General features: G+C 35.6%; 1 long non-coding RNA gene across 1 annotated transcript in view; it reads right to left on the reverse strand.

Annotated features, from left to right (window-relative positions):
* Positions 1–11,022: 11,022 nt before the first annotated feature.
* LOC114200747 (uncharacterized) overlaps positions 11,023–12,706 on the reverse strand; it is a 51,324-nt gene continuing 49,640 nt past the window's right edge. The window contains exon 4 of the long non-coding RNA XR_003607513.2: positions 11,023–11,255. This is a non-coding gene — a long non-coding RNA (uncharacterized LOC114200747). The remainder of the gene's footprint in view (positions 11,256–12,706) is intronic.

The following is a 12,706-nucleotide window of genomic DNA, read 5'->3' on the forward strand; positions in this document are numbered from 1 at the left end:
GCACTCACTGTGGACTTTGCTCGAGATTTTCTCTCCCCCTCTCCCCCTCCCCCTGCTTGTGCATGTGTGCACTCTCTCTCTCAATAAATAAATAAATAAAATCTTTAAAAAATTTAAAGTGAACAAACTATTAAACTGAAGAAAATTTTAATGTTGAAAAAAATATCAAAGGGGATGATGATGGTAAAATTTAACATCAGCTATTCTATGTGAAATCTAGAGATCAGACTTCAGGTCCTCAAAATTTCCAGGCCATATTTTTTTGGAGAAGACTGTTTTAGCCTACAAGATATATAAAATATAAAAACAGGCCACAGTCTGCAGATTCCTGGTCTAGACTGTAGATAATTTGTTGAATTGGAGGAGACTAAGCAGAGTGGCATTCCTAACTAGTCCAGATATACCCATGTCTATAGTCTCCTCTGTCTTACTTGAATCTTTCCAACTTTGGATCATCAGTGTCCATGGGCCTTTTGGCCCTCAAAAGACACCAGCTCCAAGATGCCTGCTTCCTCGGGTGCTTTCTTATTCCTCTTCATCTCCATGGACATTTCTTGTGCTGAGCTCTGTGGCTGTCAGCGTGATGGACATTTCTTGTGCTGAGCTCTGTGGCTGTCAGCGTGAAGCTTACTGCATACATTGGTTTTAAAAAAAAATTTAGGAACCAGAAGAAATACACTTTATATACTAAATATAAACACATAAAGACACACATGAAATAACTGAAACAGCATTTCATGAATCAGATTTTACCCATATCATTTGCAATTACTGTTATCGTTTCTATTCTATTCATTTTCACTCCATTCCATTCTATTTTTAAAACTTGTTCCTGGAGACTCATCAGTGGGTCAATATCTATAATTTGTAAAACCCTGATTTAATTAAAATGATTGACACCAAGTTGTGAATATTGTATAAACTAGCTTACCCCTACGGTCCCCTCCACACACACACACACACACACACACACACACACACACACACACACACACACACACTGGGTTATTTGCAGTTGCTAAAAGGAGCCATTAGCCAAATGAATCATAAATTGTGGAAAGTGTGAAAGGTTTTTCTGAGCAGGGATTTCTAAGATTCTGTTGTTACTCAAGGAATTGTTTGTTGGGTCACTTCTTTCTCTTGTCAGTGACCCAGCACTCCCTCTCTACAAACAAATATGCATCCTATGGACTTATATCATAATGACAATTCTTTTCGGCAATGCAGCTATGATATGCAAAACTCTATCCTGATTTGTAGAGGAATCCAGCACAATATTTCTAAATTTGCATATGTTTTATATTCATTACTTAGGTTTTTGTGATTTTTCCCCTATTTCTATACTCTTGTCCAATAGAATTATATACTTAGTTATAAACAAGGCAGTATATGGATTAATCAGTCTACCAGCATTGTGTTATTATTGAAAATATACATTTTTGTCCTTCTACTGATTACTGAGCATGCCCATGAAACAAAATCAAATCAACATAAATCCAGCTTGAAAATGTTATGTTAGACCATACATTGTACCAAAACGTTCTATGACTCCATCATACACCCCCTTTCTGGTCTGTTCTATCTTTCCCTGATGGCAGGCATTAGGGAAATGTAACTTCTAACTCAATCTGGGAAATAATTTGAGGAAGCAGTTTATAGTCTAGTGAAAGTTTTAAATCACCTTAGAGAAAATGATTCTGACTTGGAACTAGGAAGTTCCTGTTCAAATCTCACCGCGGCGTAAGAATTATGTGGCCATTAGCATATTTATGAAAATAGGTCCAGTTTCTTACTCTGTAAAGTCAAAATAATGCTACTCATAAACAGTCCCTTCTGAGGCAGTGATTAGCTAATACATGTAAATTTCTTTGTAAACTTGAAAGCATCCTAAAACAGAATAAATCCTCTATACATGAAGAACCATGAAATCATTTTTGTCCTTCTAATTTCACTTTGATGGGGAAGCCACATCTAAGCTCGCCTCCTCCCTCCGCAGTTCTGTGATATGACATAGCCTCTGTGCATTTCTCCATCAGGAGCCACATTTAGCTGCAGTGGGCAGCGTTCACACGTTGTCTGTATTCTGAATGCCTCACTTACTACTTTCAGTGGCTCAAATGCAGTGACAGCACAGGATTTTGACAGTTGGTGGAGACAGAAATTTCAGCAATAGTAATAACTCGAATATATATAGGCAAAATTTTTAACATTATCATGACTTATTGCTAGAAGATGCCGAATAAATGCATTAGACACACACCAGCTCGTTTAATTACCATTTTAAAGCTTCACTAGTTCTTTTATCCTTTATGTTTAATAAGCTATTATAACTGTTTTATATTATCTTCAAATTAAACTTTTCTTCCATTAAAAAATGAAACCTTAAAAATGATTGAAATATTTTAGTGCATAGTTGAAAACTGTTTCAAAGTGAAAAAGTCACAGATAATTCTCCTTTGCTTTTCTTTCATATATGTATGTCATAGTGATGGAAGAAACTCTACAACAAAACTTGTATTTTATAAGGCAAAAACTTGAGACCTGCCATGGGGAGGGGAAAATGAACTCCTGTACCTTCCTAGGAGATCTGGGTAAAGGATATGAGTTAATTACAGCTGTAATGTATAACACACACAGTGGTATCAGTCACTAGGTCCCTTGAATACAAAATACGATTTTATTGTTTTTATTATTTTATTTTCTGATACTCAGATGACTGTGTTAAGTGAATTATGCTAACTCAATTTATGGCACATTATCATCAATGATTCATGCAATATCTCTCTTATTTTACTCATTTATTTATTTATGCCCTTTTTATCCCCAAGCTCCACTTCTATTCCCATTTATCCAATACTCGTTGTACTAATACCACTAATATGTTTAATGTGTATTTGACGTGTGTATATTTTGGCAAATGTGTATCACTTTGTGTGTATGTATTTTTAATGTACTTAAGTGGTATTGTACTCTATATGCTAATCTCTATCATCTTTCTTCACTTTTATCTTTAAATACTATGCTTTAAGAACATTCATGTTTTTTTGTGTACTTCTAATCCATTACTTCAACACTCAGTATTTCATACACAATATCCTGTAGTGTTTTCTTTTCTATCCTTCTAGTAGAATGCCACAAACTCTCTATTACTATGAATATTTTTTAAAGAATTTATTTATTTATTCATGAGAGACATAGAGAGAGAGGCAGAGGGAGAAGCAGGCTCCCAAGGAGCAGGGAGCCCAATGCGGGACTCGATCCCAGGTCCCTGGGATCATGAGCTGAGCCAAAGGCAGACACTTAACCATCTGAGCCACCCAGGTGCCCTATTACTATGAATATTGCTGCAATGAACATCAATGTACACATCACTCTGATGACTTCTGTGAGAATTTCTTAGAATTATACACCAAGCAGTGGAATTCCTGGACTCTATCTAACTCATACATTATTTATTTTATTAGGAAATGACAGAATCTCTCTAGAATGAGTGTAACAATCTACATTCTCAGCAGCAGCAGAAGGAAACTCATAAAGCTCTTATCTATGCCAGCGCTTTGTATTATCTAGCTTTTTAATTTTTTGGCCATTTAATAGATATCATATGATATCTCATTGCTTTACATATATAATTCTCTGGTCACTAATTATAAACTCTTCCTTATGTTTCTTAGCTTTCTTTGATTTCCTCCTCTGTTTTTACTTATTCTTACTTGTTTTTATTTATTTGTTAATTTCAATTCCTTTGTCAGTTTTTCAATGAGGGATGACTTGTTGGTTTGGGAGGGGATTCTAGTTTTTGTTTCCCTGTCACAGTAGACTTCAAATATCTTTTTCTATTCTATTTGATATGTACTCATTTTGTTCAGAATCCATTTTGAACACACATTCTTAATTTTATGTAATTGAAACAAATGCAGTTTTTTGCCTTAAGGTTTGTGTCTTTGAAATTTTAAGAAATCCTTCTTTTTCATGAAGACACTTTCCAACATTTCCTACTGTTTTTATAGTATTACATTTAACACTTAGTATTTAATTCTTTTGGAATCCTCTTTCGATGTAGTAAGCTCTCTCTTTTGTTCCACTGGACTATTGTCTGTTTCAGTCTGAGGCCATACCATATTTATTATTGTGGCTTTGTAATCCATCTAATTATCTGGTTGGTCAATTTTATGGATGTTAGGGGATCATAAGGTCATGTGGTCCAAATTTCCATCTGATGCCCAAATCTTTTAGAACATCCTTGTTGGATCATCCTCAGCCTGTGTTTAAGCAACTCTGTGGATACTTCTCCAAGTAATCCATCCTGTTGTTGATTAGGTGCCTTTACACATAATCATTGCACTTTGAAATGAAATCTATCTACTGTAACTCCTATGCTTTCACCATAGCTAGTTCTTCTGGGGCAAAACAAAAGATTTACTTTATCTAATACCTGACAATTCTTTAGCTATCATTGTGATCTTCAAAGACATTTTTTTCCCTCTAGACTTAATATCCTCAGCTACTTTATCTGTCCTCATACGCTTTGATATTCAGAAACATCTCAGTTCTAACTATCCTCCTCAGTGCACAATCCATTTGATCTTTGATCCTTTTAAAACACTGTATATGTAACTGGAAAATAATTCAGATGTGGTCTGAGAAGCACACAGTATAGTGAACTTACTGTCTCTCTTCATGTGGACTCTTCCTGGGTGCTCCTTCCATGGCTAAGTTAATATATCTCCTAAAAATTATAGAACATCTTAAGTAACAAATAAAAAGAATAATCAAGTCTACTGACTATTACCACTGGTATGAATCTTAATCTCTTTAAATAGAGAAAAAATAAAGCAGTATTTTTAGTGCAATTAAATTTATGATTTTCAAAATCTCCCTCCTATGAGCAAATTCTCAGAAACCTTTGATTTGCTATCTGTCAAGATTTGCAGCAAGACTGGTCATTTCTATGGTCACATTTCACAAAACTGCCATTAAGTACAGTACATCTACTATTTTAGCTTATTTCACAGGAGATCTAGTTTCCTTGGACCACTCCAAGTTAAATCGGCCATAATAATGCCCTGACATGTCTCTTTCCTATCTTTAGGCAGTATTTCCTCACGCGTCATTCGGCTCTCAGCATGGAAATAGCTAGGAAAATATTAGAAGGATGATTTGCCCCCTCTAGGCAAGAAGGGAGAAAAACTTAAGAACCAGTGACAAGTTCCATGTGAGGAGAACCCAAAATGTGACAAATCCTGTCAACTATATGACACAGTACTGCAAGCCTGTCAACTCACTTTCAGTGTGCTATTAAAGGATTAGTTTTATTGCATCCTCATGCAAATTCCGGCTGTGTGTCCTGAAATCCAGGGAAAAGGCCCAGCGACATCATGGTGGGTGGTGTTCATTGAAGTTCATTGCAATGAATTCTCTTAGTTCTTTTTCCCATACATTCTTGCCTACACTCTTTGAACAATAAATACTTTTGCTGCTTTGAGCTTCAACATATTTCCCTAAGCATTTCTAGCCTATTTTGACAGGCTGTCTTTAGGTTGTGTTGGACAATCTAAGCAATTTGCCTGAATGCATTTAGAATCAGCTTAGAAATCTGTGAAGCTTTGTCTGATTATATACTAGCATAATTTATCTCATCTTTCAAAAAATCTAAGTCGAAGTTTATTTCTTCAGTGACGTCTTCCTCTGCTAGAATTAATGCTTTGCCTTTTTATGCTTTCTTCAAAGACAAATCACAACATGGTTATAGTATTTATTCATTTATTGAGAAAACATTTGAGTGCCTATTACAAATCAAACTCTGTTGGGTACTAAGGGTATAGAGTTGAACAAAAGTTAACCCCTTGCTTTAAAGAAACTTACAACCTGGTTGTGGAGATAGACATGTAAACATATGCTTGCATAGCAGGAAAATGTATGACCATACCAATTAATTTAACAAAAACTTCATTTACAAATTATAATAATAATAAAATAAAAATAAAAGGTAAACATGATTTCAACACAGTGTGGTAACTATAAGTGTAAAGATATGTGCAAGAGATGGAGTTTTTATAGGGAAGTGATCAAATTGCCTTGGATTTGAGTCAGTTAAGTTTAGCTAAATGAGACATTTGACTTGGGTCTTAAAGGAATTCACTTGCGTCCAGTTTGTTTGGTACGTATTGGCTTCCTCCACCAAAATGTTGTGCTCCTTGGACTAGAAAACATGAGTTCTTTATTTCTGAATTACCACCGTCTGGCAATGGAAATGGATATATAACAAGTGGTCAAAAATATTGGATATAGATGTGTGTTCTTGAGCCAGGGACTATGTCTATTCTAACCATAAATGCTGAATAGCTTACCTTCAATTAAACATCCCTCCTAGTTAACCACATAAATAAATTAAAACAGCTGGAAAAAAAATCCACTAAACTATAAAAAGGAGAAAGTAAGGGAAATGCTGGGGGCACTTACTAATTAGGATCAAGACCTATAGTGAGGCCCTTTTCCTACTAGTCTGTCCCTGTCCTGCCTGATCATTGTTCCTCAGGAGGACTGTGAATTCATGCAAGTTTCCCATGAAGGCTTTGCTTTCCTGGGCAGCAAGAATTAAACATGCAAACTTGCTTTTTCCTTCATCACAGCCCACCCTTATTTCCCCAACAGAAGCTTTGCCTTATGTTCTGTAATAGCTAATCCATCTGAGAGACTAATACCATTAATTTATTACCCACACAACATATCTGGGTTTAAAGTAGGCATCTACCACGTGTACTCAAAATAGTGGTCTCACTATTTTCAGATGTCATGGCAGTTCAGTGGGGACAAAATCATGGAACAGAAGGACTTCTCTTTTTTTTAAGATTTTATTTATTTGACAGAGAGAGACACAGCGAGAGCAGGAACACAAGCAGGGGGAGTGGGAGAGGGAGAAGCAGACTTCCCGCGGAGCAGGGAGCTCGATGCAGGGCTCGATCCCAGGACCCTGGGATCATGACCTGAGCCGAAGGCAGATGCTCAATGACGGAGCCACCCAGGCGCCCCCAGAAGGACTTCTTGATGCAACTGAAATGTCTTTAAACTTGGTGTGACATTTATTCATTCAAAGAAACATTATTTCTAGTGTTCAAGGAAAAAGGAGGGAGAAATATAGTGGCAAATATGTTTCTAATCTGAAAACATCCGGGTTTGTCCTTTCTACTTCATCTTCAAATACACTCCCATATAACCAGGCATTCTTCTAGAGTTTGGTCTTTTTCATTATTAGTTTTCAAAAACAGTTACTTTCATACTAACTCACATATCAATCTAATAATTATTGGCTTCAAATATAATGGTCATATTCTAGATGCTATGCTAGTCATTTCAGTCATCTCCTTTACTAAATATGAAACTCCTAAGGTGTGTTTGTATTCTCCTTGTATTACAGAGAAGTAAACTGAAGTTCATTAAGTTAATCACATCACCCAAGAAGAAGAAGCCTGAAAGTAAGCCTACCTACGTCTGAACTCTTGGCTTATTTTATCAAATCACTCTACCTCTCTAATATATATTTATAAGGATGTGGCATAAATTAAAGAGATTCTGTACAATCATGAACCAGACATAGGAAAAGTGTAATTTTCATGCTATTTGGAGGGAGGAGATAGAAAACCAATAGTTAAGGAGAACTTTAGACTCTTGCCAGTGTTACTGTGTGGGGAGGAAGTTTGTGAAAATGAAGGCACTGTTCATAAAGATAAGTTGCTGTAGCAATCAGGAGCAATTTTAGATACAGATTGCAGATGGACCTGGAGAGAGGAGAGCAGTCCCTGGGATTGGAGAGGAGGTCAGGGAGATATAGGTACAGAAATAAGTTAGGAGGGGTCAGTTGGTAAGATATCCAACTAAAGCCTGGTTCTTTTCACTATATTAGGCATGTTAGATTAGCCAAGCTGTTTTACTTTTTGAGCAGTGATGGGTGACCAGTTGAGAGCAATGAATAAAACATATTACAGTGATGATTTGAGTTAGATCTTCTTCTCTGGAGACCAGAGTTGGAGGATATAGGTAGGCAGCAGTGCTATTCTGTTATTTGGGCAGACACCCAGAGCCTGGGATCTGAAATATATGTGAACTCTGAATCTATTTCTTCCCTTTAAGGTGCTTTCCAACCCTCCACAACCATATCATGTCAGTAGGGTTCAACACATGTCTCAGGAGTTTCAAGATTTGTGCATATGAGGTCATATACTTCCTTAACCAGGCTGGGGTTCCACGAGGGCCCCTGGAAAGTGGATCACTCTTCTCTAGTATATATATATATATATATATATATATATATATATATATTTTTTTTTTTTTTTTTTTTTTTTTTTACCAAATTACTCAGGATAAGAGATCAGGATGGTGCTAACACACTGACTTAGGGTGAGTCCCATTTACCTTACACCAAGGATAAATATACTTTACATGACTGATTGAACAGAAGACAGATGTCTAAGTACCACTTCTCTGTCCATCATTCTAAATCTTCATCATTAAATCATTATATTTCCCATGGGATATTAATTTTGTAATATATTTTACAGTCAAATTGCTGGAAAATTCCTAGATTCTGGAAAAGAAAAGATTTACCTAGCTAAGAGCACTAAAATGAAATGTGGGTGTGATGCGTGCAGCTGCAGAACTCAGAAGGTGGGAGCTGGGGACCATCTTTCTGGGCAGCAACTGTTCATAAACACATTGTAACCAAGCAGGAGTGGAACTTGGTGGTACCACAATAAGAAAAGCACTGCTACAGCGTCTCAAAGGATTTTTTTCCCTTAAAGAGATGGTTATAACTGAAATTTGAGCTGAGTTAAACCACTTTTGATGTTGCTCTGAAATATATTTCAACCCATGACTACTTGTTTTTATGTATGTATTTATTATGTTATTTGTATAATTTATTATAAGTGTCTAGAATGTGTGCTAACAAGATTTAGAGTGCCTCGATTTTTTTTCTCCTGGGGGTGGGAGGTTGGGGGGTGGAAAAGGCTTGAATAGAAGATCGAAGCAGAAAAAATAAATCTGCGAAGGCAAGGGTGATGCGATGTGCAATAACCAGCATCAGAAGTCTCAAAGGTGCTTCAACAAGGCTGCCTCCAGCCAAAGTGATGATGTGCATCTTGGGAACTTTCCATGAGTTCTGTACTTTAAGCTTATTCATGTGTCTCTAATATAAAGGCCACAGTGTGTTCTGTAAGACTATCTCAAGGACATGGAGTTTGAATCATTAATACAGATCCACCCAAATCACAGACTCCTTTGGCCTGAAAAGTACATAGAGCCCATTTCTGCTAAGTAACATTGTTCTATTTTATTATTAGTTACTTCTGTTAATCTCTTACTGTGCTTAAATTATAAACTTTATCATCGTATGTATGTATAGGGAAAAAGCATAGTATATTTGGCTTCTGTACTATCCACAGTTTCAGGTATCCAGTGGGGGTCTTGGAATGCACCCCCTGTGGCTAATGGTGGGGGAGGCTACCGTATGTTAAAAGGATTACACACCATGACCAAGAGGGATTTGTTCCATGGATTCAAGAATGGTTTGATATTGCAATCGTGGTGCAGCACATTAACAAAATGAAGGATAAAATCATATGATCATCTCAATAAATGCAAGAAAGCATTTGACAAAATTCAATATCCATTTATGATAAAAAACCATCAACAAAGTGAGTATAGAGGAAATATAACTCAGTATAATAAAGGCCATATACACCAGCCACATAGTGCCATCATACTCAATGGTGAAAGGCTGAAAGTCTTTCCTCTAAAATAAGGAACAAGATAAGGATGCCCACTCTCATCACTTTTATTCAACATAGTATTGAAAATCCCAACCAGAGAAATTAGGCAAGAAAACGAAATAAAAGGCATCTGAATTGGAAAGGAAGAAGTAAAACTGTTACTACTTGCAGATGACATGGTATTATATATAGAAAACCCTAAAGACTTCATCAAAAACCTGTTAGAACGAATGAATGAATGCAAAGTTACAGGATACAAAATCAATACACAAAAATCTGTTGCATTTCTATATACTAATAATGAACTATCAGAAAGAGAAATAAAGTATTCTCATTTACAGTTGAGTCAAAAAGAAAAAAAAAATACCTAGATAAATTTAGCTAAGGAAGTGAAAGATCTTGAATACTGCAAGACATTAATGAAAGAAACTGAAGAAGACACAAATAAATAGATAACAAATATAAATAGATATTTCATCTCATGAATTGGAAGAATCAATATTGTCAAAATATCCAATCTACCCAAAGCAACCTGCAGATTCAATGCAATTCTTATCAAAATTGCTGTGGCGGGGCGCCTGGGTGGCTCAGTTGGTTAAGCGACTGCCTTCGGCTCAGGTCATGATCCTGGAGTCCCGGGATCGAGGCCCGCATCGGGCTCCCTGCTCAGCAGGAAGTCTGCTTCTCCCTCTGACCCTCTTCCCTCTCGTGCTCTCTATCTCTCATTCTCTCTCTCTCTCTCTCTCAAATAAATAAATAAAATCTTAAAAAAAAATTGCTATGGCGGTACGTCTGGGTGGCTCAGTTGGTTAAGCATCTGTCTTTGGTTCAGGTCATGTTCCCAGGGTCCTGGGATTGGGATAGAGTCTGCATTGGGCTCCTTGCTCAGAGGGGAGCCTGCTTCTCCCTCTGCCTGCCACTCCCCCTACTTGTGCATGCTCTCTCTCTCTCTCTGACAAATAAATAAATAAAATCTTTTAAAAAATTGCTATGGCATTTTTCACATAAATAGAACAAACAATCCTAAAATTTATATGCAACCACAAAACACCCTGCATAGTCAAAGCCATCTTGAGAAAGAACAAAACTGGAGGCATCACACTACCTGATTTAAATCTATATAGCAAAACTCTAATAATTGAAACATGGTGTTGTCATAAAAACAGACACATAGATCAATGGAATAGAATAGAGAGTCTAGAAATAAACCCATGCATATATGGTCAATTAATTAACAACAGAGGAGCCAAGAATATACAATGGGAAAATGACACTGTCTTTAATACAAGGGGTTGGGAAAACAGGACAGCCACATACAAAGGAATGAAAATGGACCACTATCTTTCAGCACACATAAAAATTAACTCAGAACGGGTTAAAAAGTTGAATGTAAGACCTGAAACCATAAAATTTGTAGAGTAGAAAATAGGCAGTAAGTTCCTTGACATAGGTCTTAATGATGTTTTCTTTCTTCCTTTTTTTTTTAATCTGAAAGCAAAAGCAACAAAAGCAAAAATAAATAATGGGACTACATCATACTGAAAACCTTCTGCACAGCAAAGGAAATCACCAACTAAATTAAAAGGCAACATACTGAATGGGAGAAAACATTTGAAAAATCATATATCTGATAAGGAGTTAATACCTAAAAGATATGAAGAACTCACATAATAGGAAAAAAAAGATTAAAAAATGGACAGAAGATGTGAATAGACATCATTCCAAAGAGGACATACACATGACCAACAGGTAATTGAAATTTTTGTTCAATATCATCAATCATCTAGGAAACACAAGTCAAAACTACAATGAGATATGGCTTCATACCTATTAGAATGACTGTTACAAAAAAGAGGAGATATAACAAGCGTCGGAGAGGATGTGGAGAAAAAAGAATCTTCATGTACTGTTGGGAATGCAAACTGGTGCAGACAAACAGTATGGAGTGTCCTTAAAAAATTAAAAATAGAAATACCATGTAATCCAGCAATTCCACTTCTGGGTATTTATTGAAAGAAAACCAAAACAATAACTAGAAAAGATAGATGCGACCCCATGTTCACTGTAGCATTATTTACAATACCCAAGATATGGAAACAACGTGAGTGTCCACTGATAAATGAAAATTGAATGGGTAAAGAAATAGATATATACATGCATATAATTCATATAATAATATGTAATAATAAATATATAATATATAATAATACATATAATATGTAATTACATGTATATAAAATAAATATATAAGAATGCATATCATACGTAATAATATATATATGTAATGGAACATTATTCAGCCATAAAAAAGAAAGAAATCTTGCCATTTGCAACTACATGATGGACCTTGAGGGCATTATGCTAAGTGAAATAAGTCAGACAGAGAAAGACAAATACTATATGATCTCTCTCATATGTGGGATCTGAAGTAAAGCAAAATGAAACAAAAACCAAGCTCGTAGATACAGAGAACAGACTGGTGGTTGTCAGGAGAGGGGTTGGAGACTGATTTCTGTTTTTATTTTTATTTTAAACTGTTTAAATAATAATAATAAAGAATAATATTAATTCTGTGTTGCATTATATGGCTCCCTGAAAATATATTTTAATACATACCAATATATGTAAGTATATTTTAAATATATCTGTATCTATCTATCTATATCTTATACCTGTTTTAGGCATTAGTATTTATATACATAAATATAACATTTATATATATAGCATTTGTATATATAGCATTATATACAGCATATATATATATATATATATATATAAAATGCCTGTTTTGGCATTAGTTTTATTTGCCTAGCTCCTGTAAGGACTTAAATTTGGAAAGCCTAGGTCAAAAAAAAGATCAGCTAGGTAAAGAAGTCAAGCTGATGTGGAATACAAGTAAAGAAGTTGGGGGAGAATACTTCTAAGTATTTCTAGGAAAC

The sequence above is a fragment of the Eumetopias jubatus genome, unplaced genomic scaffold (assembly GCF_037043125.1).
Source record: "Eumetopias jubatus isolate StellerSeaLion01/CBP00866 unplaced genomic scaffold, mEumJub1_p1.0 scaffold_5, whole genome shotgun sequence".
In the NCBI taxonomy this organism is placed as follows: Eukaryota; Metazoa; Chordata; class Mammalia; order Carnivora; family Otariidae; genus Eumetopias; species Eumetopias jubatus.